Source organism: Lutra lutra, chromosome 5, assembly GCF_902655055.1.
Source record: "Lutra lutra chromosome 5, mLutLut1.2, whole genome shotgun sequence".
Lineage (NCBI taxonomy): Eukaryota > Metazoa > Chordata > Mammalia > Carnivora > Mustelidae > Lutra > Lutra lutra.
Window position 1 is genome coordinate 104,967,577 of NC_062282.1, and position 22,643 is coordinate 104,990,219.

The 22,643-nt window shown below is 41.5% G+C and overlaps 1 long non-coding RNA gene across 2 annotated transcripts in view; it reads right to left on the reverse strand.

Annotated features, from left to right (window-relative positions):
• LOC125100783 (uncharacterized) overlaps positions 1–2,863 on the reverse strand; it is a 32,284-nt gene extending 29,421 nt beyond the window's left edge. Inside the window, exon 1 of one of the 2 annotated variants that reach the window (XR_007127651.1) lies at positions 2,614–2,863. This is a non-coding gene — a long non-coding RNA (uncharacterized LOC125100783). Of the gene's footprint in view, positions 1–2,153; positions 2,384–2,613 lie in introns of those variants that run through there. The other variant, XR_007127652.1, reaches the window with a different exon arrangement.
• Positions 2,864–22,643: the final 19,780 nt, after the last annotated feature.

Sequence of the window (22,643 nt, forward strand, 5' to 3'; positions counted from 1 at the left end):
ATTTTTCTATTTTAAACAAAGTAATGGTTCATGCCAGTTTTTTAATTTATTAACTGTTCTCAGATATAGTATCTTTTTTGACTTCTATGCAGAGAGTTATAGTTAGGATACGGAGGGGGCAAAGAGAAGTTTTAATTTCTGTTTCGAAGGACACCTGCATTCTGGTGGTTTATTAACTGTTGCCTCCAAAATCATAGTGGAGATAATCCCAGGAGTCCCAGGTCTAATCTTTTAAACTTTTTCTTGATTGTCCTTTGCAAAGAAGGATCTGCCTGCCATTCTCCCCTTAGCTCACCATGCTCTAGACACGGTGGCCTTCTCCCTACTCCTGAACACGCAAAGTTCATTCCTCTACTTGTTTCCCTCTGCCTGGGGTGTTCATTTTTATTTTTCTTATGGTTTGCTTTTTGTTATCACGTAGGTCTCAGCTCAGATATCATCTCCTAAGAAAGGCGTTCCTCAATCACCCAGTCTTAAGTGCTGCCCACCCCCTCACCCAACCACCAGTGCTCTTTTCACCATTCTATCATAGTGATGTCAAGGCTTTTCCACCATCTTCCATTATCTTACTTATTTGCTTCTTTACTTAATGTATTCATTCCCCATAAGAATGCAAGCTTCTCCTTAGCAAGGATCTAATGTGTTTATTCACAGCTGTTTGGCTTCAACACTAAGCATAGTGCCTGGTACATTTTAAGAACTTAACAAATGCTTGTTGAATGAAAACATGACTGAATAAGTGAACTGAAACATGACTGAATAAGGGAAAAAATAAGAAGTGGGCATTAGTATGTATGTGCATTGGCAGAAGAGAAAAGGGATTAACAGTGAATGAACCCAGAGCAATACCAACGTTTACAAAACAAGACAATGGACAAAGGACATTTCTCCAAAGAAGATATCTAAATGACTATAAATCACATAGAAAATGTTCATCCTTACCCATTAGAGAAATACAAATCAAACCTACAATGAGATACCACTATACACACTAGCATGGCTGGAACAAAAAAGACACATAATAACAAGTGTTGGTGAGGATATGAAGAAATGTGAACTCCCATACATGGCTGGCAGGAATGCAAAATGATGCAGCCTCTATAGAATATAGTCTGGTAGTCCCTCAAAATGTTAAACATAGTTACTGTATGACCTAGTAATTCTACTGTGAGATATATGCCCTAGAGAAATGAAAACATATGTCCACGCAAAAACCCATACGCAAATGTTCATAACAGCATTATTCAAAACAGCCATAAAGTGAAAACAGCTGAAAGTCCATCAACTGATGAACAGATAAATAAAATGTGGTATGTCCATGCAATGGATTACTACTCAGCCATAAAAGTAATAAAGTACTGACACATCTACAACACCAATAAACCTTGAAAACATTATGCTAAGTGGAAAAAGCCAGTCATGAAACACCACATTGTGTACAATTCTATTTATATGAAATGCCTAGAATAGGCCAATTTACAGAGACAGAGGATGTATTAGTACTTGCATTGGGCTTAGAGGAACAAAAAATAAGGAGTGACTGTTAATGGATACCAGGTTTCTGTTTGGAGTGATGAGAAGACCATAAAATTGATTACAGTAATGGTTGAATGACTCAATGAATATACTAAAAACCACTGAATAGTCCATTTTAAGGGTGAATTGTATGATACGTGAATTAGAGCTCAATAAAGCTGGTTTTACCAAAAAAAAAGGAGGAGGAGGAGGAGCGGGGGGGAGGAAGAGGGAAAGAAGTTCATGAAAGAGACTGCAAGGGCTTGGCAGAACTTATGAGGCACACCAGGAGTACAGGGTACCAGACCGTTTCATGAAGGAGAAGGCGGTCATCAGTGGCCACTCCCGCCATTTATCAGGTAAAACAAGAACTGAAAAGTGTCCACTGGAGCTAGAAACCGAGGTGTTCAGTGGCTTTGGCAAGACAAACACGAGCTCCAGGGAGGCATCTGTTTGGGTTCCCCAGAAACAGCCCCTGAAATAAGGATTCATGGACAAGTGTTTCCTTGAGGATAAGAGGGCATTGTGGTGGGGCAGAGGGGAGAGGTACAGGAAAAGGGCAGGCAGCAGTGAAAGGTTCCGGGTATCAACCAGAGCTAAATCCCTCTGGACCTCTGGAACACGGTGCCAAAGCTTACTTCAGAATTGGAATTGTCCTGCTCCCGCAAGGGAGTGGCCGGGTGGGGGGCGGGCCGCCGTCCCTAACCGCTGCCAGACACGGGGAAACACTGGAAAAACCCAGGGCTGCGGACAGGGACCAGCATGTCTTCTCCCAACCAGTGAGCGTGGGCAACCGCAAGGCGGCGCGGGGAGCAGGGAAGTGCTGCAGAGCGCGTGTGCAGGGCCGGGGCAGCCCGCCTCCCGGAGAATGCCGGGAAGGGCGGTAAGCCGGGCAAGGGTTCCTCCAGTGAGTAGGTTCGTGAGGAGAAGGCGACAACATTTTCGAGGGAGATGGGGTTCTCTGCTGAGGTGGACCCTGTGGCAAGGTCAAAGGCGTGAGGAGGCGAAGAGAGCCTGGCCTTCTCTTAGACAAATTTTTGTGTTCCAAGCCCACTGACCATCTCTCTGTCCCTCATCCTGCAGGGATCTGTTGTGTACCTCTGCACGGCTCTCTCTGAGCCTCGTGTTTGTCTTTCACGTGTCCATTCCACCAGCAGTCTGTGAGCCCCAGAAGGGACTAACCACGGTAATGTAATCCCAGTGCCTAATCGGCTCCCATCTAAGACAACGTGGAGGACAGTAACGCCGTTTTAATTTTTTTGCTTTGTCTTTTTACCAATTTCACGCCCAAATTAATAGAACTCTTTTCTCTCTGGGCTGGTGGGCTGGATGGAAGTTAGAAGGGTAGAGAATGGGCTACCGAAATGTAGGGTGAGTGGAAGAAGGTCCTGCCCTGTCCTTACCACTCTAACATTCCTTGGCTTAATCAGACTCTCACAGCATGTCCATGCAATGCCCTGTGACTTCCTCAAGGGCAGGAACTGTGTCACATTGGTTCTGAATCCCTAGTGTTTAAGTTTCTCAGGCTCTTAGTTTCCCAGTAAGTGCTTTTCAGCTGAACTGAACTGGGGAGGGGGGGTAAGGGGGAGAAACCCAAAGTGGTCAGTTGTCCCCAACCTTCCCTCCTCAGCTAGTCTTCTGTTAGAACCCCTCCCGGGTCTACTTTTCTGTGTAGGGCCCTTTGCTGGCTCCTGTTCAACCAAGACTTCACCCCTCTCAACCCCACCATCCTGTTTTCATCCTCACTCTCCACACACCAACTCCTCAAACCTGAGGAGACATTCTCCTTTATCTTCTCCAACAACTGTACTTCCCTTTCTTTCCCTGGTGGCAGTACCATTTCACATAATAGCCCTGACGGGTCACACGATTTTAAATTTCACAGACCATTCATATTTCAAAGACAGATTTGTGAAACAAAGATTTGCCACATTAATGAAAACATCAAAAATTGCCATCTATCATCGCCATAACTTCATGTGAGAAAGAGCATTTAATAACAGCAAAAAAACCTCCCCCAAACAGGAAGCACATGTTTTCAGAATGAAGTTTGAAGGATGCTTTCTAAGACAGCAGCGTCAAATCTATGATTTTCCTTATTTTTTTCATTGTGCTATAAATTGGTCAAAATTTTGTCACAGATCAGTGTTGAGAAACACTGCTCTATACTCTATAGTAGAATTTGAGTCCAGGTGAGGTCCTAGGAGGAAGAGAGAGGTTTTGGGGGGCCAAATAAGGCCGTATGTAGACATGTACCCACCTTATCTCTGCTTTTGTAAGACTGGTCCTGATTAACGATATCCACAGCTTAAGCATCTGATTCTGGGTTTCGGTTCAGGTCCTGATCTGAGTTGTGAGTTCAAGCGCCGTGTCAGGGTTTAAGCTCAGTGTGGCATTGGCTTGAGATTCTTTCTCTGTCTCCTTCTGGCCCTCGTGCTTATGCTCTCTCTCCCTCTAAAAAAAGTAAATAATTTTTTTTTGTAAATAAATAAATCTTAAAAACGAAACAAAACAATATCCACAGCTGAACAAGAAGTCTAGGTCCTTTTTTCCTGCCCTCTATTTTCTAGGACCCTCACCTGCCTCCCACCACAGTTACAACCCTGTACCTCCCAATCTAGTTTGTTCTTCACTTCTCTTGAGCAACTTCTAATTCTTTACAATGTTTGATATTCTTAACACTAGTTTAAAGAAATTAATGTTCAGATATTCTGATGATATTTGGAAACTATTTTTACTGGGAGAGCAAATGAAATTAGTTACCAGGGTAACTTGTTACTGAAGGCTTCTAGTTCTTGGTCTTTGCTTTTCCTAAGGTATATAAAACCTAGTCTGCAGGGTGCCTGGGTGGCTCCATAGTTAAGCGTCTGCCTTCAGCTCAGGTTATGATCCCAGGGTCCTGGTATCATAGAGCCCTGCACTGGGCTCCTTGCTCAACCGAGAGCCTGCTTCTGCCTCCACCTACTTCTGCCTCTGCCTGCTGCTCCCCCTGCTTGTGTGCTCTCTCTCTCGCTATCTCTCTGTCAAATAAATAAATAAAATATTTTTAAAATAATAAATAAATAAATAAATAAACAAATAAATAAAACCTAATCTGCCAGAAACAATGGCCAACCCAGTAGCAATGAGCAACATAGTGCCCAGATTGTGTTGTTGTTTTTTTTAAAGATTTTATTTATTTATTTGACAGAGATCACAAGTAGGCAGAGAGGCAGGCAGAGAGAGGAAGAAGCAGGCTCCCTGCTGAGCAGAGAGCCCGATGCGGGGCTCGATCCCAGGACCCTGGGATCACGACCTGAGCTGAAGGCAGAGGCTTTAACCCACTGAGCCACCCAGGCGCCCCCAGACTGTGTTTTTATTATTTTTATTTTATTTTATTTTACTAATCTTCTTTCTTTTCTTTTCTTTCTTTTTTTTTTTTTTAAGATTTTATTTATTTATTTGACAGAGAAAGAGATCACAAGTAGGCAGAGAGGCAGGCAGAGAGAGAGGAAGGGAAGCAGGCTCCCTGCTGAGCAGAGAGCCTGATACGGGCTCAATCCCAGGACACTGGGATCATGACCTGAGCTGAAGGCAGCTGCTTAACTGACTGAGCCACCCAGACGCCCCCTGCTTTTTTTAAAACTATACTCCAAAATAGGGCTTGAACTCATGACTCAGAGATCAAAACCTGAGCTGAGATCAAGGGTTGAATGCTTAACCAAATAAGCCACCCAGAAGCCCCCAGACTATGTTTTTAAATGCAATTTCCTACTAAAAGGAATCAGTGCTCCTTGGAGATGTGATTGATTCTAAGACTGTACAGGGTGAGCGTGACATACCTTGTCATACCAGAAAGCAAGAAAACAATTGAAGGCAATCAAGTTCATCTCAAAAGACATGGGAGCCAGCTGAAAGGGGTTCCCACTTCTTAAAGGTGAAAGAATCTGAGCATCAAAAGGAATAATAAGTATAATGTATTGGAATACATCAAAAATATTAAAATCTATAAGTGCAAAAAAATTAAAAATAATTGACAACTTTGGATGACGCCTGGAAAACAACTCACAGTCTAGAAACCAAAAAGAATCAACATTCTTCCTGCCTTTTCTGTTCCAATAATACCTCAAGATAACCATATAGTTGTTAAGGCCAAGTTCTTCATAGAATAATTATAGTTAACAAATGCAAAAGGAATGATAGAATCATATCACTATTTTTCTATCATTTTTTTAATTTTTAATTTTTAAAAAATTTTTCTACCTCTTAATGAAATAAGGATGCTCTCCGGCCAGAATATCCATGCTAGAGATTACAATCTATAGGCAAAAAACAAAACAAACAACTTGCCTCCCATGAATTGTTACCGGGTATATAGTGGCATGTAAATCTGCACTACTTAATTTTAATGTCCCTCACAACTGAGAGATTGAAACTCTGCAGGAAGACTTCATTGTTTGTTTAGTAACATATAAGAAGAATAGCAGTTACGGAAGCAGATGGTGGTGGGCAAAAAAGCTAGTTTTTTTCCCAGTCATTTTGTAAAAACTTGGACAGCATGTCAAGGAAACCTGACTGGAGATTGGAGGTGGGAAGCCACGAAGGCAGGGCTCTTGCACTCACGTACCACTCACTGCAGTTTGCATAGTCCAGCAAGAAGAAGGAAGATTTCTTCTTGGTCCAGCAAAAGCAAGCTACCCTCGCCTGCAGCCAATTAAGAAGTCACCATCACTTCAAACTCTCATTTTCCTCTGGTGAACTTTTGTTCAAAACCAACTCACCCAATTCCCCTTTCCTCTATGAAAGGACAGTCTCCTCCTTTGCTCTCCAGACTTGCCTATGGTTCCCCATAGCTTGCTTGTCCCAAATAGCAATTTTTCTGCTATTCTTGAATAAACGTAATTTTGCTGGCTAAACCACTCACCTTTTCCTTTTAAAAGATAGACAAAACACAGAAAAAGGGACGAAGCTAGTTCAACACCGGGTCTGCTTGCCATTTCTTACTGAAGCAGGATGGAAGAATAACAAAGCAGTTAACGCTTATTGAGTACTTACTGATGCCAAGTCACTATGCTTAAGCACTTTATGTTACATAAAACAACACTAAGAGATAGGTACTATCATCCCCTTTCTGCAGATGAAGAAACAGAAGTTTAGAGAATTAAGGTAACACCCCTCTTCCATCCATGAACCTGCTAAACACATTAGATAAATCTGCTTCCTACACTGTGCTCTTTGCCCATTTGTTCCTTTAGCCTCATAACTGCAGCTGCCATTTTTTAACGCCCACTATGTTCTAGTGATCTGTAATTTACATGTATCAATTCTCTACAATCCTCACTCAAACTCCAAGAGGGGAGTCCTATCACCTTCGTTTTATAAATGAAGAAACTGAAGGGCAGAGAAGTAAATTGCCCAAAATGACACAGCCAGAGGTAGAGCAGAGTTTCAAATTGACCCCAATGCCTATCTCTCTCCCCACCCCCTTTTTCAAAGAAAGAGAGAGAGAAGGAGCACAAGCCAGGGGGAGGGGCAGAAGGAGGGAGAGAATCCTAAGCCGGCTCCCTTCCCAGGGTGGAGCTCAACACAGGGCTCCATCTCAGGACCCTGAGATCATGATCTGAGATGCAATCAAGAGTCAGATGCTCAACAGATTGAGCCACTGAGGCACCCCACAAAGCCTGTCTCTTAATCACTACCCTGTTACCTACAGCTCAAATGATTCCTCCTCTGTTACCCACTATGATGTTTATTCCCTCATTTTTGGTACCATTGCCATAATGTCACCCAAGTTCACTGAGGGTAGGGATGGTGTCCATTCAGCAAATATGTCTCAGCCACTTTATATGCAGGCACTGAATCTTCTGCCATGCCTAGCACAAAGCTGGTGCTTCCTAAATGTCATCTGAACTGCATACAACTCTTAAGATCAGGATGAAACAATCCACTACTTATAGGCAATATTTTTTAATGTACTATATAATTATTTACTCCCTCCCCCCAGATATTTACTTAAGTAAAACAGTATCTATCATACTGGAAATCATTGTTTTGGACATGTGATAGCCCGAACAAATGTAGAATTTCATCAGGACTGGAAGTAGTGCAAAACTGAACAGTAACATGGTATTGTGGCAGGTTCAGGTGAGAAACCTATGACCTTTTAGAGGCAGAGAAAAGCCCAGAAGCTCTAAACTTTCTTTCTAAACTGTTCTTTCTCTGGGCCTAGCAATTTCCCCTGTAGATCCCTTAAAATTATAAATTGCCACTCTAGCACTTTTTAACACTGCTGATAAAATATAAATGTTCAAAGTGAAAAAGAAAAAAAAAATCACTCTTCATTATTTAATGCAAATGAACCAAATTGGAAAAATTACATGTTTCTGCCTCTGAAAAAATCTATGTCTCTTATTTTTATCATCCTCAGCCCTTTGTTTTATATCGTTTACACTCAATTCAGAAAATGCCTGTCTAAATTCACTTTCTTAGCTTAAGTTACTAACCCCTTGTTCTTGTATTTGACACTAACTCAAACAGCCTTGAAACAATTATCCTCTCTATTCCCTTCAGAATTGTCTATACTTTAATGAGTTCCCACTTAATCTCTCCTTTGCCAAAGAATACCACTCTGATTAGCTAAGATCCTTAAATCCCCATGTGGTTCTCGTGCCCTCTGTTGTACCTTCTCCATTTCTATAATATCCTTTTATAATAAGGTGACTGGAATTGTGCATAGTATTCCAAATGGGGCCTTGCCAATCCTCACAAAGAACATGGATAATTCCCCAGATTTATATTCAATCCCTATTCTTAAGCATCCCAAATGAGGGCTCTTACACTGTCTTTATGGCCATTAAAATGCTGAGTTCTCTTCTATTTCCCCTTTTATCCATCCAAATTTCTAGTTTCCAAACATGCTAGGGAATTTTGGACTCTTTTGGCAACTAAATATGCACTATTTTTCAATGCTTCTGGGACATAAAGAAAGTATTCATGTCCTTCAGTCAGGTTCATTTCGGAGAGCAGGAGCTAGAGATTCTTTTTTCAAGTCAATGATTAAAAGGTGATTCATCCGTTGGGAGATTAACATTGGGTTTGTTTTGAACAGACCCTATCTCTTACTCCTCCCTAGCACCTCCTTCACTCCAAGAGTTGAGTCTAAAGCTGAAGATGAGGCCGGAGTAGAGAAGAAATAGCAGAGGCTATTCAATGATGTACGTTCTTGAATAGAAAATTTGGTGAATTCAGGTCTTTGAAAAGATCACTAGGACCTATAGAATACAGTGCTCCAAGTGGTTTTGCATCTAATATCAAACATGCACATCTGCGCACACACATGTGTGTACACACACACACACATGCTCACTTTGTATATCCCAGCTCTTTGGTCAGTAGGAGTTATCTAACTGGCTCGGAGGTGAGGGTGGGCTGAGCATTCCAAGCAGAGTGAACCACATGTGCTGTCTTTTCCAAGCTAACTTCAGAAGTCACAAAGAGTCACTTCTGTTAAGTTCTATTCATTTAAAATGAGGGACCAGGGGCACCTGGGTGGCTCAGTGGGTTAAAGCCTCTGCCTTCTGCTCAGGTCATGATCCCAAGGTCCTGGGATCGAGCCCTGCATCAGGCTCTCTGCTCAGCAGGGAGCCTGCTTCCTCCTCTCTCTCTCTGCCTGCCTCTCTGCCTAATTGTGATCTCTGTCTGTCAAATAAATAAATAAAATCTTTAAAAAAAATAAAATGAGGGAGCAATGCCAACTCATATTTAAGGGGAGGGGAATGAGATTTTACCTGTTAATGGGGAAACATAAAAAATTAACATGGTAACATTGGTAATTTGGGAGTGGACCCTATAGATTAATTCCCAGCCTGGTTTCATTTCTATTGTCAAGGATCTTAAAAGAGAGAACATAGCCTTTCACAGAATGCTCCTGTAAGGGTCTGATGTTTACTCGCTACATCAAGATACATGATGGAACCAGTGTCTCCAAATTGATCCTGCTCATTATGGGAAAGATTCCTACCTCTTTGTACTAAAACAGTGAGGAGGGAGGGAAGAAGGTAGACTGTTAGTTTACCTGGGAGTCAGAGATATTAGGGAAAGCAGTCAACTACTCTGTGATAGAGGCTGCCTTAATCAAGAGAAAGTAGAAGGAAAAATATATTAATGACATATTCAAGTTTTTTGAAATTGAACTTAGAATTATCTAGGTTAATGATTTATTTTTCAATATGAAAATTCTGCTTATATTGACTATTTTGCTCTTACAAATGTCAAGTCATTTATTGTATGGTTAAGGTGCCCATATTTTCAATAGAAGTGTTTCCTTTTAAATGTTAAGCGATATCAACCCTGAAATCAATTCATTTTCTCCTTGTGCTAAAAATTAGAATATCATGACAGGACACAGTCTAATTGATGTTAACAGGATCAGTGCAAAAGAGAAGACCCAAAGTCTTTTATTTGATTTTCCTTTTAAGACTCACAATTGGATAATAGTAGGTATTTTGAGTTCATCTATACTTATTGATCTAACTTGTCAGAATCAATCAATAATCAGTCAATATGTTCTCTGAACTAATCAGTGAATTTGGGAACACTCAATTCAAATCTTAACACTGCCATGGTGACCCCAGTCCAGTCACTTATCCTTGGTTAAACTGCTTCTCAGTTTCTTCATCTATCAATATGGCACTTTTGCCACATTGCTTTTGCCACAATAATAAGTTGATTTGAAAAGTATAACCCCTAATGCCTAGTTATTTTCTCCTGGGATGCTGTGCTTATAATTCCAGAAGCAGCTGACGGGGAAAAAATAGGGAAAAAATAGATTTACTCTGTCTGTGAACACTAATGCCTTAGAAGTAATGTAGGAAGTTGAATCTTTTCTATAAAAAACTTTAATCATTATTGAAACTAATATGAACTTGTTAATATTCTGGTTAACTATTGCTATGTAACAAACTACTCTAAAACTTAGTGGCTTAAAACAATAATTTATTCTTAGTATTATATATGATTTTGCAGGAAAGAATTCAGAACAAGGAATTTAGACAGAACAATGAGGATGGCTCTTCTCTTCATTATGATGCCTAAGAACTCAGCCAGGTAACTGAAGAGACTAGGAGCTGGAAAGCTGGTGGCTGTTTGGGTCTCTGTCTCTTTCTCCCTCCTTCCTTTCCTTCAAGATACATAACTGAATGTTTCTCCACATACCCTCTCCATCTAGTTAGTTTGGGCTTGCCCATGGTATGGAAGCCTCAAGACAGTCATATTTCCCACATGGCAACTGAGGGCTCTAGGAAAAAGTATGCCCATGAACAGAAACCAGAAGATACAAATTCTCTTAAGTAAATGTTGACCCAAACCAATACAGTGCGGGTTCCATCATATTCCATTGGTCAAAGGAGACTCCACACAGACTCCAGAGAAAGGAAGGGTTTTAAAGGGTTTTATTCCAGAGAATAAGAAGGGTTTTAAAGTATCTAAACCTCTAATCCACCACAGTTATTTGTATCTTACTGTGACAATGTAGCAAGAACTTTAGCTTCTGATAATGGAAGAGAAACCCTTATTGGACCAAGCCTCTTGTTTTCTTTGAACCATATATAACAACTATAAATACTGTATAAGATATAAATAAACAAATACCTAAAGGCACCAGAGAACAACCAAAAGCAGACACCGGAATGGAGCCAACAATTGAAGGAAAGAAAGGTACTGGATGACTTTTTCATTTTTTATTGCTATTTACCTAAGGGCAAGCCCTAGTCCGTGCTGAGCAGAGCAGCTAACACAAGGACAGAAGATCTGAAGTCCTACTGGCTTAAAGAATAAGAGGAAGGAGTTCAGAGCTACCATAGCAGTCTAAAAGTGAAATGGGAGATGCCCCAAAAAGGGAGAGCCAGAGAGAGAGTTCCAAATTTTGTGTATGTACTTTGCCAGGTCTCTAGATGATCACTGAACTATTTACACATAGGGCAGAATCCAAGCAGCCCAGGTGAGACTGAAAGTTTTAAATGAGACTTCAGATGCTGGCCAAGCAAGTTAGCTGCTGTTTTATTAAAAACAAAACAACAGGGGCACCTTCGTGACTCAGTTGTTAAGCGGCTGCCTTGGGCTCTGGTCATGATCCCAGCATCCTGGGATCGAGCCCCACAGCACCAGGCTCCTTGCTCAGCTGGAAGCCTGCTTCTCCCTCTCCCACTCCCCTGTTTGTATTCCCTCTCTCACTATGTCTCTCTCTGTCAAATAAATAAATAAAATCTTTAAAAACACCACCACCACCAAAAACAAAACAAAACAAAACAAAAACCAATAACTTTCAGAAGGACAAAACAGACTCACAGGGTCCAGGGTCTTTATATATATCTTTCAATGTCCAGGATACCACCCTAATGTATAAATATCTTAGAAAATGTGACCAGGAGAAGATGGAATCAATGAAGATCAACCCAAAGATGACCCACGTTTTGAAATTAGCAAAGAGTTAAAAAAAAAAACAACTATTGTAACTATACTCAAGGACATAAAGATAAAAAAGCTTTTAATGAATGAACAAAAAAGAAATCTCAGTAAGAGGCACCTGGGTGGCTCAGTCAATTAAGCATCTGACTCTTGATTTCAGCTCTGGTTATGATCTCAGCGTCCTGAGATCAGCCCTGTATCACCCAACGTGGAGTCTGCTTAGGATTCTCTTTCCCTCTCCCTCTGTCCCTACCCCCCACCTCAGCTTGCATAACATGTGTGTTCTCTCTCTCTCTCTCTCTTTCTCAAAAAAAAGGAAATGGAATCTATAAAAAAATGAATCAAATGGATGGCCTAAGAATGAGAGATAAAATATCTAAAATAAAAATTCATTGGTTGGACTTAATAGAAGAATAGAGGTGACAAAGGGGAAAGAGTCAGTGAATTTGAAGACCAATCAATAGAAATTATTCATTCTGAAGAACAGAGAGGGGAAAAAGGGAAAAACATGAACAGATCCTCAGGGATCTGTGGGACAATATCAGAAAGTTTAGCATATGTGAAACTGGAGTCCCAAAAGCTGAGGAGAAAGAGAACGGGGCAGAAAAATTTTTTTGAAGAAATGACCAAAATTGCCAAAATCTATGAAAAACTGATTTTCAGATGCAAGAAACTTAACATACCATAAGATGGATAAATTAAAAAAAATTATATTCTATGTACATCATAGACAAACTTCTGAGAAAAGATAAAGAAAAAACCCTGAAAGCAGCTCGAGAAAAGTAACACATTACACACTGGGAAACAGCAATAAGAATTAAGGCTGACTTCTTGTTAGAAACAAGAGGCCAAAAGAAATATTTAAAGTGCTGAAAGACACTCAATTCTATATCCAGCAAAAATATTCTTCAGGAATGAAGACAAAACAAAGATGTTCTCAGATAAAAAACAGAATACTGGGGTGGGTGCCTGGGTGGCTCAGTTGGTTAAGGGTCTGACTTCTGCTCAGGTCATGATCTCAGCATCCTGGGACCAGCCTCCAGTCAGGCTCATCACTCTGCGGAGAGTTTGCTTCTCTCTCTACCCCTCCCCCAGATCGTGCACGTGCTTTCTTTCTCTCAAATCAATTAATTAGATCTTAAAAAAAAAAAAAAAGCAGAATACCAAGAAAAGATATAATACCTTGCTAGCTCTGATTGAACTTACTAATAGTTACTGTTAATTTAGGATATAAATATATTTTGCTTTTTTGGAAGTCCCGACTCTTCTGCTACTCTAGTTCCTTTCTGGGGGCTCTCATTTGTACACAAATGCCCCACTTGCCAAACCCTACTTCTGCCTCCTTTCTCCTCCTGTGTATCAAAGAGTGTGGAAAGCATATTGACTGGACAGTAATAAAGAGCTATAATTTTGAGCAAGTACTCTGTGCCAAGATCTGTCTATGGATATTACATTTAATCCTTATCCTTATCAACAGTTGGGGCTGATAATATCAGGACAAAATCACTGATGAGAAAATAGGCTGAGAGAAACTAATTACTGGCAATGTGTCCAAGGTCACAGAGCTAGTTAGTGCTAGAATCAGGCCCAAGTAGAGGTCCTTGACCTCCTTGAATAATATTTCATGGATGTTTACATATAGCTTGAAAATTGACTAAGTCCCTTACAGACTTCTTCTAAAACCTTCCTTATACCATCTAACAGCTCTAACTCTTTTATTTTAAGGGCAAAATTTCAGACTATCACTCTGATAGTCTGTTAATTGCCTGCTAACTGCCTGACCTCTCTCTCCCCCCACATTCTCCTTCCTTTAGCAACTGAGAACACCCCGACAGCTCCCAGCACAACACACACCACTGCTTTAGCTCGGCTCACAGCTTCTCAGCTAGAAACTGTATTCCCCAGTCTCCCCTGAAGCTATGTGTGGTGTGAAACTAAGTTTGGGCAAAAGGGATATGAATGCTTCCAAGCATGGCCAGAGCTCAACTTCTGGTTCTTCAAGAAAAATGCACTTGGCTTAGATCCCCTACTCTTCTTCTTGAGGGCTAGTAAAATGCAAACATGAGGCTCCACTGTGGACCTGGAGATGGAAGCCACAGGAGCAAGACAGCAGAGCCAACCTGTTCACCAGCCCTTAATGATGGCTGCAGATGGCTTGCTGCTGACCCAGGCATGGACTACCTTTATAATAACTTAAAGAAAAATGAAAGATTAAAAAGTTTAAAGGCACTTATTGGAAACCTGGATATTTCTTTTTTTTTTTTTTAAGATTTTATTTATTTATTTGACAGAGATCACAAGTAGGCAGAGAAGCAGGCAGAGAGAGGAGGAAGCAGGCTCCCCGCTGAGCAGAGAGCCCGATGCGGGGCTCGATCCCAGGACCCTAGGATCATGACCTGAGTCGAAAGCAGAGGCTTTAACCCACTGAGCCACCCAGGCGCCCCGGAAACCTGGATATTTCTGTGACTTTGGCATTTTACTTAACCTCTCTAAGCTTCTATGCCCCTGTTTCTTTCTTCTTTTTTTTTTTTTTTATTCATTTGACAGACAGAGATCACAAGTAGGCAGAGAGAGAGAGAGGAAAGCAGGTTCCCAGCTGAGCAGAGAGCCCGATGTGGGGCTTGATCCCAGGACCCCAAGACCATGACCTGAGCCGAAGGCAGAGGCTTAACCCACTGAGCCACCCAGGTGCCTCTCTATTTTTTTTTTTTAAATGATTTTATTTATTTAACAGAGGGAGAAGGAGAGAGCATAAGCAGGGAGAATGACAGGCAGAGGGAGAGGGAGAAGCAGACTCCCTGTTGCCCAAGGAGCCCAACATGTGGCTCAATCTCAGGACCCTAGGATCATGACCTGAGCTGAAGGCAGACTCCTAACTGACTGAGCCATCCAGGGGCTCCTTTGTCCCTGTTTCTAGGGTGGAGTGATTACTTGTTTTCCTCATAGTGTTGGCCTGAGGCTAGAATAAGAGAATATGTGCAGACATTAGCACAGAGCCAGAGCCCACATATGCTACAAGTATTACGTGCTACCTGGCTAGAAGCTATAGAATATTTGCATATAGACATGGTCTTTTCCTTCAAGTACCAAGTACCTTCTGACTCTGAAAAGAATATCTGCTTAATGAATATTGTTGACTTACGAATGGCAGCAGAGAACTTGCAGTTGCCAGGTCAGGAGGGAATGACGCCTCAGGCTGTTCTAATCTTCACTTGACAACCGTTCATCTTCTCCATTCCCAACTCTTCATCTCTCTTAAAACAACGAAGGGCATTTTTGTGTTTGTTTTTGTTTTTTTAAGATTATATTTCCTCAGGGACACCTGTGTGGCTCAGTCAGTTAAGCGTTTGCCTTCAGCTAAGGTCATGATCCCAGGGTCCAGGGATCAAGTCCTGCATGGGTCTCCCTGCTCAGCGGGGAGTCTGTTTCTCCCTCTGGCTCTCCCATCCCCACCCCCATTCTCTCTCTCACTCACTCAGTCTCTCTCTCAAATAAATTCTTAACAACAACAACAACAAAGATTTTATTTATTTATTTATTTGAGAGAGAGCACCAGAGAGAGAGAGAACAAGCAAGAGTGAGTGGTAGAGGGAGAGGGAAAAGCAGGCTCTCCACTGAGCAGAGAGCCTGATGTGGGATTCAATCCCAGGACCCTAGAATCATGACCTGAACCAAAGGCACACGCTTAACCAACTGAGCCACCCAGGTGCCCCCAAAGGGTGTTTTTTAAAAACACCCTCTTCTATAGTTATGAGGGATATGCTTATGTGAGGGATATATAAATGCAGATATATACTTCAGGTTAATTCTTAGAAAATTAATACCTCACTTTTCAGGCCAGCTCATTACTGAATTACTGGGATGTTAAATTTCTTTTAATAAAATAAATTACTCTTTTTCAGCTCTATTACTAGGAACTTCCCTTCCGGTCCTGCACCCACCCCCAGCCCAATGTGAGCTTCCCTCAATTCTCTTTCAAAAGAATCTGTAATACATTTAGAAGGTGATGGCCTGGTGTTCACCATTCAGTTCGTGTCTTCAGCACCAACAGAGGAAAGATTAGAAATATAAGCGCGGCCCCTTGTTTATTGCAATTTCACAGCCGTGGCAAATGCCACAATCTTGGCAGCAGGAATTAGTCAAAACTTGGCAGTAATACTTCTTTCCCTCTCACTGCTTCATCTCCCTTCAGGGTGGTTGCCAGTTAATACCTATAATATGTTAATCTGTGAAAATAAGGACTGAAAGGGGGACAAAGAGAGGGGGTTGGGGAGTTCCAGGGTCAAGGGGAGGGCAGGGCCAGACTGGCCAGGGAGGAGGAGAAGCCAGAGAGGAGAGAATACCAAAATGGGGAAGAAGGGAAGAAGGGGCAAAGGATTGAGCAATGCACAGTTTGGGTAGAAGTACAGTTGACCTTTAAATGAAACAGGGAAAGAAAGAAGTTTCATTCATGAAGAAGAGGAGTCATTTCAATTTTTTTCTCTCTGGAAATGATAGAAGGATGTTGGGGTAGAAATATAATAATAATCTCAAAACTGATGAAGGAGGCAAATCCAAGTTTTGACTCCCTTTTTTGAATTCTGGCAAATGTTAAAGTGTATTATTTTTATCAGTGCTAAGGCAGTCATCTCCCTGCCTTGCACCCTCTCCTCCCACTCCCCCACCCAGTCCTGCATCTGGTGATATATTATGGCCAATATCTTTTAGTCTAAGAACAGTTCAAAGAAGGCCAGACTCTGACTCCCCAGCCCTAAATTCTAACCTCCCGACAGGGTTTGGGCACCTGGGATTGGCTAGGAACTAAGGATGGTGATAGTAAGGGTGGTACTGGAGGTCTAAGTGACATGTTGGTGGAGCTCTCATGCTATGGGATCCTAACATCTTTAAGAAGAAGGTCTCCTACCTGCTGAACTGCTCCATTACCTAAAGTTGCTGGCTTTATGTCCAATGCCTCACCAGCCTACCCCAATCCACTGGGCTGCTCAACTGTCATAGAAGAGGCAGAGGTGAATTGCCTCCCAATCTGCCATATTGTGGAGGAGAAGGATAAGAGAGAAATGTAAACGTAGAGAAGAAAGTAGACTAGAAATCTCAGGAATGGCAACAGGCTATGAAATCTGAACCTCAATTTCTAGAAACTTCTACTAATTCTGACTCAGCAATTATGAAGCAACTGCCTTTGGAACAAACAATTCCTCTTTTAATAAACATGCCCAGTACAAGAAGGCCTAGAACAGGGGAGCATTAATGTTTAAGTAAGACCATCTGGCTCTATATTTTTTCCTAATGTAAAAGAATCATAATTTTTGCAAAAGGTTCTGAATGAACATCTTGGATAGTGTCTGGATTCACTTGTCACATGAAGTACTGGTGTCCACATTTGTACTGTGTGGCTTCATTCCTCTACCCTTCCAGTGCCTTTTCTTTGAACTATTACAGGCCAGCCCCTTCTCCTACTTCCCTAGTATGATTCAAATTCCTGCCACATTGGCAAAATCCCAAGAAAGCCAGGAAAAAAATTTCATCATGGCCCAATCCTCAGCTCTGCCCCCATAGAGAGGCAATTCATGAGCACCACTTTTTCATAAGTCATCTTCCTCTAGCAAAGGAGTGCCTGGGTGGCTCAGTCCGTTGAGCCCTTGACTCTTGATTTCGGCTCAAGTGATGCTCTCAGGGTCCCAGGATTGAGCCCCACACCAGGCTCTGCACTCAGTACAAAGTTTGTTTCGGATCTCTCTTTCCCTCCCTCTGCCCCTTCCCCCTCCTCACAGGTCCATGCCCTCTAAATAGAGAGAGAGAGTGAGAGTGAGAGAGAGAGAGAGAGAGAGAGAATCTTTGAAAGAAAGGAAGGAAGAAGGAAAGGCTATCAGAGAACAAAGTGCCTTTCACCAGCTCAAAACAAGCTACTCTCATTCCGAGGAACCTTACCAAGGAAAACGCTCAGCTGTCTCTCCATCAGTGGCTTGAACCTTTCAGTTTCACTTGAGACAGATTTGAGTTAACTTGTCAAAGGCTGAGATAAAGTTGGAAGTTGAATTTGAAAGGAAAAAGGGGGGAAAACCACAAGTTGTTGGATATTTCTTCTGTGTGTGCGAGCTGTAAAAGCTTTTTCTGCAGATTTCTTATACCTATCCCCAGTTCAAATAATAGGTGATTCCTTTTGGAAAAGTAGTCACAAACTAAAACTGAGAGGGTTTGTGTAGAAAGAGTCCATTTTCCACAAGTGGGGTATATTGGTTATTAGCATGAAGTCTGGAGCCAGACTCCTTGAGTTCAAATCTCAGCCCCTCCATTTACTACTTCTGGGACCTTAGGAAAGTTATTTAATCTCTGTCTCCATTTCTTCAACTGTAAAATCCAAGTGTTATTAATATTGTGAACTTCAGGGATGACTGGATGGCTCAGTTGGTTAAGTGTTTGCCTTTGGCTCAGGTCATAGTCCCAGGGTCCTGAGACCCTGAGTTCCACATCTGGCTCCCTGCCCAGTAAGAAGCCTGCTTCCCCTTCTGTCTGCTCCCTCCACCTGTTTGTCCCCCCCTCCCCCCCGCCTGACAAATAAATAAATAAAATCGTTTTTTAAATGGTGTGGATTTCATAGCATTGTTGCGATGATTAAATAAGCTAATGGGCACCTCGGTAGCTCAGTCGTTAAGCGGCTGCCTTCTGCTCAGGTCATGATCCTGGGTTCCAGGGGTCAAGCCCTGCAGGGAGCTCCCTGCTCAGCGAGAAGCCTGCTTCTCCCTCTCCCACTACACCTGCTTGTGTTCCAGCTCTCAGTTTCTCTCTGTCAAATGAATAAATAAAATCTTTCAAAAAAAATAATAAGCTGACAACTGGCATGTAGCACTCTACCTGTTTGAACTATGATGATGATGATGATGATGTACTCTTTGGAACACACAGCAGGGTCTTAGTTGTTGGAAGAGCCATGTCCAGGAGGAAGAGCCCTGGGTTAAATAACCCCATCTTCCAATTGACTTGCAACTGTGACTACTCACTATAAATAAAGAGAAGAGACAGAAGAAAAGATGAGCAAACAATTAAGGTGATATTTCCCAGCCCTGTTGGGTAAAACTCCCTTACCCAAATAAAGACTCCAAGTAGACAGCTACAAATTAAGGAATTCCTAAGAGGAACTTATGCTGGCCACAAGGAAGAAGCTCACAAAATACACTTTTACTGATTATGTAATTGTGAGTTTAGGGTTGTGTCTGACACCAGCTGTCTCAAAATGAAACATTTGGAGTTAGTCACATTTATTAGCACAGAACTAATTTACAAAACTCAAAGAGGGCACAGAATTCCTATGAACTGTAAATTAGTAAATTGCTTTTTAATCTACCATAAAAGATCACTGAAAAGTCTTTTTAAAATCAAAGGTCTGCTAATTCAATCATGAACACGTTTACCCAATGGTGCTCAAGGCAAGAGGAAACCTTAAAAGCTGCACAATTGCCATTTAAAACATATAATTTAAAAAATGATTTAAGTTTAATTACTATATCCAACACAGATATGCGTTATTCTGAGTAGGCATCAGCCTTGACACCAGTATTTGCTTTAAAAATATTTTAAGATGAAATGACACTTCTTGCGTTCTGTGTTTCCTAATCATACCTATTGCTCTGTGACCCAAGAGAGACAGTGGCAAAGATGAGAATACTGTCGGGGTTGCCTGTGCCACAGTCTGCTAGGCATCCAGCTCTTGATCTTGCTAGGGTCTTGATCTCACAGTTGTGAGTTCAGGCCCCACACTGGGCTCTGTGCTGGGTGTGGAACCTACTTAAAAAAAAAAAAAAAAAAGAAAGAAAGACGATAATACTGTAGACAGTCATACTCTTTGGGGCTAAGTGTGTGCTTTCCAAGCTTCTGTATACAGAGAGGACAAGAGAGATGGAGTTAGCTTGGTATAGGAATTGTAGGATACATACTATATCAGACACAAAACATTCTAGTTCATCAATCTGTCCCCCATGTTATAGATGCAGAAACTGAAACCCAGAAATGTGAGGTGCTTTGCTTGCCATTAGTTAGGGCCCAATGTCAGAACTAAAACCCAGTTCTTCTCTTAATTTAGTCCTTTCTCTAGTTAACCAGTTCTCAAATTTGAAAGTGCTTACAAATCATCTAGAGATCTTGCTCAATATGGTGATTCTTGTCCCTCCCATTCTGACTCTGTAGCATTTAACAAATTCAGGTGATATGAATGCTTAGACCCAGAGACCACACTGAGAAATTCTATAATAAGTCAATGACTTATAGCAGATGGTTTTCAACTTATTAAGCTATTCAACTGATCAATCCACAAATTAAAGCCCTTTTTAAAATTGTACAAATGAACCTCAAATATGCCCTGCCTGGTACACTTTGCTCCTCAGTACACTTTTCTACTCTAAGTATGAGTGGTAGAATAGCAGAACTGTCCTCACTTGGGAGCTTGTTAGACATGCAGAATCTCAGGCCACTACCCCAGACCTAATGATCCAAAACTTGTGTTTTGACAAGATTCTTAGGTGATATGAAATGCATAGCAAAGCTTAGGAGGAATCACTGATAAAAGTTCCAGCCCCTTGCTCCAAGAAATCTGTTGTGGTTATCTATTACTGAATAATAAATTACCACAAAATCCTGTGAATAAAGACAATATTATTCTATCTCATAATTATATGGGTCAGGACTCAACTGAGTGATACATTCTGTTCCACGCTGGGTGGCTTAAATGTTTGAAGATGGGGTATGGAACCACAAAAGTCTTCAAACAGCCAAAGCAATCTTGAAAAAGAACAAAACTGGAGGTATCACAATCCCAGATTTCAAGATATACTACAAAGTTTTAGTAATCAAGACAGTATGGTACATGTGCAAAAATAGACACACAGGTCAATAGAACAGAATCAAGAACCCAGAAATAAACCCACAACTATAGGGTTAATTGCTCTTCAACAAGGGGGTGAGATTATGCAGCGGGAAAAAGACAGTGTCTTCAACAAATGGTGTTGGGAAAACTGGACAGCTACATGCAAAAGAATGAAACTGGACCACTGTCTTATACCATACTCAGAAATGAACTCAAAATGGATTAAGGGCCTAAATGTGAGACCTGAAACCATAAAAATCCTAGAAGAGAACACAGGCAGTGATTTCTCTGCCTTTGGCATAGCCATAGCAACATTTTCCTAGATAGGTCTCCTGAGGCAAGGGAAACAAAAGCAAAAATAAACTGTTGGGACTACATCACATTTAAAAGCTTCTGCACAGCAAAGGAACAGTCGACAAAACTAAAAGACAACCTGCCAAACAGGAGAAGATATTTCCAAATGATATATCTGTTCAAGAATTAGTATCCAAAATATGTGAAGAACTTAAAACAGCTCAACACACACACACACACACACACACACACACACACACAAATAATCCAATTAAAAATGGGCAGAAGAGGGGTGCCTGGGTGGCTCAATGGGTTAAAGCCCCGCCTTCAGCTCTGGTCATGATCCTGGGGTCCTGGGATCGAGCCCCGCATAAAGCTCTCTGCTCGGCGGGAGGCCTGCTTCCTCCTCTCTCTCTCTGCCTGCGTCTATAAATAAATAAAATCTTTAAAAAAAAAAAAATGGGGGGCGCCTGGGTGGCTCAGTGGGTTGAGCCGCTGCCTTAGGCTCAGGTCATGATCCCAGGTCCTGGGTTCGAGCCCCACATCGGGCTTTCTGCTCAGCAGGGAGCCTGCTTCCTCCTCTCTCTCTGCCTGCCTCTCTGCTTACTTGTGATTTCTCTCTGTCAAATAAATAAATAAAATCTTTAAAAAAATAAAAAAATAAAAAATAAAAATGGGCAGAAGAGAGGTGCCTGGCTGGTTCAGTCAGTAAAGCATGTGGCTCTTAATCTCAGGATTGTAAATTCAAGCCCCATGTTGCATGTAGAGATCAGTTAAAGATTAAAAAATCCTAAAAAAAAAAAAAAAAAGGAGGGCGCCTGGGTGGCTCAGTGGGTTAAGCCTCTGCCTTCAGCTCAGGTCATGATCTCAGGGCCCTGGGATCGAGTCCCACATCGGGCTCTGTGCTTGGCGGGGAGCCTGCTTCCTCCTCTCTCCCTCTCTGCCTGCCTCTCGGCCTACTTGTGATCTCTCTCTGTCAAATAAATAAATAAAATCTTTGGGAAAAAAAAAAGAAAAAGAAAAAGAAAAAAAAAAGGCAGAAGACATGAATAAACATTTCTCCAGAGAAGACACCCAGATGACCAACAGACACATGAAAAGATGCTCAAATCCACTCATCCCCAGGGGAATGCAAATCAAAATCACAATGAGATATCACCGCACACCTATCAGAAGGGCTAAAATCAAAAACACAGGAAACCACAAGTGTTGGCGAGAATGTGGGAGAAAAGGAACCCTCGTGCACTATTGGTGGGAATACAAACTCCTATAGCCACTGTGGAAAATAGAATGGAGGTTTCTCAAAAAAATTCAAAATAGAACTACCATATGGTCCAGTAATTTCACTACTGTGTATTTACACAAAGAATACAAAAACACTAATTCAAAAACATATATGCACCGCTATGATTATTGCAACATTATTTGCAATAATAGCCAATATATGGAAGCAACCCATGTGTCCATCAATTGACGAATGGATAAGAATGGATAGAGAAGAAGTGGTATATATACACACACACAGTGGAATATT